Source organism: Canis lupus, chromosome 34 (genome assembly GCF_003254725.2).
Source record: "Canis lupus dingo isolate Sandy chromosome 34, ASM325472v2, whole genome shotgun sequence".
Taxonomy (NCBI): Eukaryota; Metazoa; Chordata; class Mammalia; order Carnivora; family Canidae; genus Canis; species Canis lupus.
The window spans coordinates 23,771,650-23,779,652 of record NC_064276.1 but is presented as its reverse complement, the minus strand read 5'-3'; positions in this window follow the sequence as shown (position 1 = coordinate 23,779,652).

Genomic DNA, 8,003 nt, shown 5'->3' with positions numbered 1-8,003 from the left:
AGCAATTACTAGAAAATTGTAGCTACCTTTACATTTCTGTTGTAGAACATCGTAATATACATTCCAGGATTTTAATTGTTACGCACTAGGAATGGGGGAGCCACTGGGAGGTTCTGAATTGGAAAGTGACATGATTTCTTATCTTATTAGGATCACTCTGGCTGTAGGGATGAAAGGAAGGTGATCACATAAGAAACAAGTTCAATAATCCAGGCAGGAGGTGATCTATTGTGGACTACAATGAAAGCAGTGAGGGTTTTAAATGCTTTTCCACAATGTATCCAGGAACATCCAGGTGATAAGCTGGATGTGGAACTCTTATCTGAATAAGAGTTCTTAAAGAGAGTTGCTGGTCTAGATAGGGAACTGACAAGCTCCAAAGAGACCTCTGGTGTAGCTGTTCGTGGCCATCAGTTTTTCTCATTATCATGTCCCTGCATATGGAAATTAGATGCACAGAATGAGGTGAGCCAAGATATTTTCTATCTGCAGTGAGATCATCTGCTTTCATCTGGTTCATGTGACACATTATTAAACAAAGTGCTTCTCAGCCCAACACCTCTAAGCCAAACAAATTATCTTTTGGTGTTCTTTCATCTTGAATTCTAGAAATCTTCATAGGTATTTTAATGATAATTTGACACATAAGGCCAACATCCATGCTTAGTCATAAATACAAGTTTCTTTTTTTTTTTAAATACAAGTTTCTAGTCTTGCAGACATGAACAATATTTTAGGTAGCATTTCATGCCAGAAATAACTGGAAATTTTGTGCATAGTAATCCCCCTTTACCTGTGGTTTCAGCTTCCTGAGGTCAACTGGAGTCTAGAAGGAGATGACCCTCCCTTTGACATATTGTCAGAAGGTCACTAGTTGCCTAACACTACATCATGTGCCTACATCCTTTACCTCACTCCATGTCATCACTTGGTCATTGTATCATCTCATTTCCTCACAAAAAGAAGAAAAGTAAGTACACAATAAGAAGATAGTCTGAGAGGTCATATTCACATAACTTTTCTTACAGCATACTGTTGTGATTATTCTAGTTTATGACTACTTATTGTTGTTAGTCTCTTTCTGTGCCTAACTTATAAATTAATTTTATTACAGCTATGGGTGTATAGGGAAAAACATAGTATACATAGGGTTTACTACAATCCACAGTTTCAGGCATCCACTACAAATAAGGGGGGACTACTGCGTCTGAAAAATTTAACTGGAGGAAATTTAGCAGTGAATTAATCTACTGTCTCTCAAAAATGTCCTAACTTAAAAAAATAAAAATAAAAAAAAAATAAATGTTCTAACTCTAAAGTTCCTCATTCTAGAGAAAACTTGCTCTTTTTATGCCTCAGTAGAAATTATTTCCGTATAAGGTTCTGCCCTGCCTTTTGAAATGAAAACTATTTATTTTATAGAGTTGTTAAGGTTTGGAAATAAAGTTATTCTTGGTCCTTTTAAAAACGTTGCTTGACTTTGCTGAATAATAATTTTTTTTCAGTATTTAGGAAAAGCAAAGTGTGTGTGTGTGTGTGTGTGTCTGAGAGAGAGAGAGAGAGAGGAGAGAAAGAGAAATATCCCAAATTTTGGGTTGTTACACAGCACAAAGAAAATTGCAAAACTAAAGGATTATGATAATTCACACGAAAAAAGAGTACATAGGGACTTTAAAAATTCTTGTTGCCTAATATTAGAACAACCATCTATTATTCAAAAAGTGATACCTGAGAGGGAAAATGATGCTAAGTAATAACAAATACATAATTTAAAAAATTATATAAGTAGTACCCAGATTTAGCCAAACTCAAGGTTCAGAGCATAGTCCTCCAGACGGCTAAATCTGCCCAACACTTTTGACATCCACAACACAAAATAAAAAATAATAATAATAATGGCAGTTCTCTGGCTACGAGGCTTTGAAGGAGGTCCAATTCCATTCTGCACACTCCAGTGGCAGCTAAGGTGCTGGTATTCACTCTGATAATGGGCTGTTTGTAAAATGCTATTAAACCAGCTGCTCTTAACAAGGTTCAGGCTTTTATTTTATTCTATATATTTTAGGACATGTTTTCTGGATTATTGCAAACCTTTAGATAATTTCCAGAGTTCTGAAAGATTTGAAAATGACAATTTTTGCCAATGTTTTCATCGCTTCCATAGGGGAGATGAATTTTGAGGTTCTTACTCCATTGTTTTCACTGTTGTTCTCCTTCTGTACCTTTTTATTGTAAAATATGTATAACATGAACTTTACCGTTTCAGTCATTTTAAGTGTACCTTTTGGTGCCATTAAGTACATCCACGTGGTTGTGCAAACATCACCACTATCTCCAGAACTTTTTTGACATCTCAACTGGAAACTTCGTATCCATGAAATACTAACTCTTCACATATTGTGGTCCTCCCCTCTGCCCCTGGTGACCACTGTGTTATGTTCTGATTTTGTGAATTTGACCATTCTGTGACTTCACATAAGTGGAATTATACAGTATTTGTCCTTTTGTGTTTGGCTTATTTCACTTGGCATACTGTCTCCAGAGTTCAGCCATGTTGTAGCATGTATCAGAATCTCATTTCTTTTTTAGTTAAGTAGTATTTCATTGTATGTAGATAGCACTTTTTGTTTATTCATTTATCAGTCAATGGGCATTTGAGTTGCTTTCACAAATTCCTAATTTTGGCTATTGTGAATAATGCTACTGAAAACATGGGTGTACAGATACCTGTTAGAGTCTGCTTTCAATTATTTTAGGTATATACCCAGAAGTGAAATTGTTGAGTCATGGAAATTCCATTTTTAATTTTTGAAGAAATACCATGCAACTCTCCATTGTATATTCCTACCAGTAATACACAAGGATTTGGAATTTCTTCACAAACTCACCAACCCTTGTTATTTTGTAGGGTTTTATTTTATTATTTTTATTTTTGGTAATAGCCATTCTAATAGGTATGAAGGCACATAGGATGTGCATATATAAAAAAGGAATTAATTTTAAGGAACTGGCTCACATGCTTTATTGTGGAGGCTTGGTGAGTCCAAAATCTGATGGTGGTAACTGTCAGGCTGAAGACCCCAGAAAGTGTTGCAGTTTGAATCCAAAGGCTGTCAGGCTGAAGACCAGGAATGTTGTAGTTGAAATCCAAAAGCAGTCCACTGGCTGAATTCCTTCTTTTTCCTCAGGGAAGCTCAGCCTTTTGTTCTATTCAGACTTTCACCTGATTGGATGAAGACCACCCACATTATAGAGGAAATCTGCATAAAATCCACCAATTTAATGTTTTTTTTTTTTTTTTAAATCCACCAATTTAAATGTAAGTCTCATCCAAAAATGCCCTCATAGAAAAACATCCAGAATAATGATCAACCAAATATCTGGATACTATGACTCAGCCAGTTCACCATCGTGCTGACTTTTGCTTCTTTCATCTCCACTACTATTTATTTAGTCCTTCTGGAAAATTTTTATATTTTGATTACTACATTTTTCCATTCTGAAATTTCTGTTTGGTTCTTTATATATTCTATTTATTTACTGATAGGTTGTACTTGAATGTTTGTTTCAAGAGCATTTTTTTGCTGTTCATTCAAACCTTTTTTTTTTTTTTTTTTTTAAGCGGCTGTTTTTTAAAAGTCTTTGTTGGAAAATCCAAAATCTGTGTCTTCTCAGTGTTGGTGTCCATTGATTGTATTTTCCCATTCAGGCTGGGATTTTTGTGTGCATGTGTTTTTTTTTTTTTTTTAATATGCTGAGATCCAAGGATCTTCCCTCTCTGCAACATCCCCAGCGTTTTCCAGTTTCTAGGTGTTCAGAGACTTGCTATGGCAGTCTTGCTATCAAAGTTGATCCTCTGCTGACATCTGGGAACTGGATATCAAGAAGGTTCCCATGATTGCCTGAAAAGAACGTCTCCCTGTGTTTAAACTCATTATGAAAATAGTATGAAAAAAAAAAAAAAGAAAATAGTATGGTTTTTGTTAAACATTTGTTCTTCTTCTGGGACTCTGAAGTTTGGCTCATGTCAGGCAGAGTGCCTATGTGACTAGCCCCCCAACAAAAACAAGGCAAGTAAGACTCTAGTAAGATTTTCTGGCAAACATTTTATAGATGTTGCCACAACTCACTGCTGGGAGAAGTAAGCATGTTCTGTGCAACTGCATTGGGAAAGAACCCTCAAATTCTTGTATTACATCTGGTTTCCCCCTGACTTTACCCATGCATTTCTACTTTGCTGATGTTGCTTTGCATCTTTTTGCTCTAATAAATCACAGCCATGAATATGCCTGAATAATGAATCCTATGAGTCCTCCTAAGTGCATCACTGAAACTTGGGTGATCTTAGGGGCTCCTGACACACTGTACTCCCCTTTTGGTCCTTTGGCCAGAAATCATCCAATTCTTTGATCTTGCCACATTAAGGATGAGGTATCAGAAGCAGAGAAGAGAGAGAGAGAGAGACAGACAGACAGAAGTAAAAGAGGTCCTCTCTTCCTGGAGCCACATCTCCACTGTATGGAGAGGAAGGTTCCCTTGTCCCTTTGTCTCAGACCTTTAGTAGCTAAATTTTTGATCATTTTTTATTTGGCTTCAATGAACTATTTCTCTCTCTTGTCCATGAGCAAATATCCTTGCTTCTTCCCATAATTCCTAATTTTTTATTTTTATGTTGAAACACTGTATAAGAGAACTTTAGAGCTCGAAGCAACATTCACCTCCCTTCCCCCAAATATGATGCCCTTTATCCTGTCATGGGGCAAGTGTATGGTCTACGTAAGTCTAATCTGTAGTGATGTAGTCTGAGCTTTCTTACAGCTCCATTTATAACGAGTTTGCCTCTGGCTTCAAGTATTTTGAGAGTAACTATTTTATATAAGATTTTGGAGTAAGACTTTACTTTGGGAGCAGTTTATTTAAGACTTTCTTTGAGAGTAAGACTACTTTGGGAGTATTTTATACACGGCTTTCCCTTTAACAGGTCTTAGAATGTGAGTGCTGGTAAAATTTCTGAGATCATTTTGGCTCTACACCCAAGGTGCCAGCTTTCTGAACTGTGGAACTATGTCTGCCTTAAATCCTGGGTGCCATTTTTTCCGATCTCCTTGGACTTCTCTTTGTTCTCCCATTCTGCCTCATGCTCTGTGGATCTTTGCAGATGACCCCATACCACCTGTCCTTCCTTCCACCAGCCTTCAAAGGGCCATTTTAGTGCACTGCAAGAATCCCCAGTTTGCCTCACACAGATTTTCCTGTCTTCTGTCCCTCACCTCACTCTTGGAAGGATAGCTGCCGTGAACTTAGTGAAGGCCCAGAGTGCCTAAGAGGGTTTTTACTGCTTATACTGCCTTGAGCCTCCAGGAAACTGCTTAAACATACTGAAAAACTATGCCCTTCCTAGAAATCTCTTAGCTGTGGGTCCTGCCCCTGCATTCATGTAGTCTGTGACAGCCTATGAGAGAGAGTAGCAGATATGTGCCCTGGGTTTCTAATCCAGCATGCCAGACTACATTTGCCTATTAAAAGTCTCCAAAAATTTTGCCTTTTTTTTTTTTTTTGTTTGTATCCCTGTTTAAGGCATATTTCCTCTTATTTTGCATCTACTCTGTAAGGGATGAAAGCAGCCATGGGTCTCTTAAATTCCTTTAGGTTTTTTTTGCATCCTTTGTTGTCTGGTAGGTTTGAAAAAACTATAATTTTTCACATATATGGCTTGTTTTAATTGTCAGGCTGGGAGCAATTGTCTCTTACAACTTTGTATTTTATGATCATAATGGAAATTCTCAATTTTGTTTATCCTGATTTTCAACTAAATTTAGAATCATATAGAATATCATGTTTTGTGTTGGGCTTCATTTTCTCATTATTAGTCTGCAAAATTAATCTATTTGTTACAGTAGTCCATTCTTATTGCATAGTATTCCCTCGTATCCAATTTGTTCTTTTTAGACGGATGTATGGATTATTTTCACTGTGGAGCAATTATAAATAAAACTTCCAGTATTATTCTTTTCATGTCTTTTGATGAATGTATATACTCTCTTCTCTTAGAAATGTACCTCCAAATAGAAATGCTGGGTCATGAGGCTGGCATCTAATTAGCTTTAGTAAACATTGCCAAGCAATTTTTCAATATGTTTATATTAGTATCCACTCCCACTAGCCATGTATGAAAATTCCAGTTGCTCTGTATACTCATCAACACTTAGCATTGTTATTTTTAAAAATTTGGTTATTCTGATGAGCATCAATTAGTATTTCATTGCCATTTAAGTGTGCATTTCCTTAAAGAATAAAGATGTTAAGGACTTTTTGTTTTTACTCTAATTATTGAAGTGTAGTTGACATACAGTGTTATATTACTTTCAGGTGTACAACATAGAGATTTGACAATTTTATCCTTTACTTATTGCTCACCACTATAAGTGTAGTCACCATCTGTCACCACGTTATTACACTATTATTGACTACATTCCTTATGCTGTGCTTTTAATCTCCTATGCTTATTTATTTTAACCAAAATTTTATACCTTGGAGTCCCCTTCAGCTATTTTGCCCATACTCCCCATGTCCTTCCCCTCTGGCAACCACCGGTTTGTTCTCTGTACTTCTAAGTCTGTTTCTGTTGTCTTGTTTGTTCATTTGTTTTGTGTTTTTAGATCTCACAAATAAGTGAAATCATATGGTATTTGTCTTTCTTTGACTTATTTCATTAATTTAATTTAGTTTAATTTTTAGAAGATTTTATTTATTCACGAGAGACACAGAGACAGAGAGGCAGAAACAAAGGCAGAGGGAAAAGCAGGCTCCCTGTAAAAAGGCTGATGTGGGACTTGATCCCAGGATCTCAGAGCCCAAGGCAGACACTCAACCACTGAGCCACCCAGGCATCCCTGACTTATTTCATTTAGTATAATACCTCCTAGGTCCAAATGGCAAGATCTCATTCTTTTTATGGCTGAATAATATTCCATTGTAAATATATACCACGTTTTCTTTATGCATTCATCTATTGTTGGATACTTAGGTTGCTTCTGCGTCTTGGAAAGTGTAAATACTGCTGCTATAAATAGTGGCACATATATCTGAATTACTTAAGCATATTAATACATTTATTGGCTATTTGAATATCCTATTTTGTGATATAGTTATTCAAATACTTTGCCTATTTTATAACTGGATTGTTTCTTTATACTTAATGATTTGAAGGAGAATTTTATACATAATTGGAATGAATACTTTTCATATATTCATGTTTCATATGCATTTTCCAGTGTGTGATTTGCCACTTTACTTTACTCATGATAACATTTGATGGGATAACCTTATTTTTACCTTATAATAATTAGTGTTTGTGTATATGTACAAATGCGTGAAGAATGTTGTATGTGTGCATGTGTTTTATTTTCCCTTCTCTGGTATTCATCTTTATATTCTTTAGAAAACCTACCAAATGCCTTTCTTGTTTGAAAAAAATATTCTTTTAACAATTTGTACCTCTATATCCATTAATAGTGTAAGATTTAACTTTCATTCTCATACTTCATAGTTTTTAAGGTTACATCATGCAGAAACTGAGATTCTTTTTTTTTTTTTTTTTTTTTTCTAATGATCCTGGGACTCCAGGATAACGCCCTGAGCCAAAGGCAGGTGCTAAACTGCTGAGCCACCAGGGATCCCCCATAAACTGAGATTCTTAAGGGGGAAGTGACTTCCTCAAGCTCAAGATCTCACACTAGTTGGTGTTGGAACAGATGTCAAGTCAAGATCCTTTGATTCTACTGATATTTTATGTGCTTTCCATTAACAGCAATCTTTAAATAATAAATTGAGCACATCCACTAAAGCTTTTTGTGTTTGTTTTTGTTTATCACACTCTTCTACAATTTATTCCTCAAAATACAAGCTATTAATTTTTAGTTTTCTCTAAGTGACCTAATTGTTCCAAAAGCTTCTACAAGTCTGAGGCTCTTTATCCTCATCTGACAGAATTGTAGAACAGA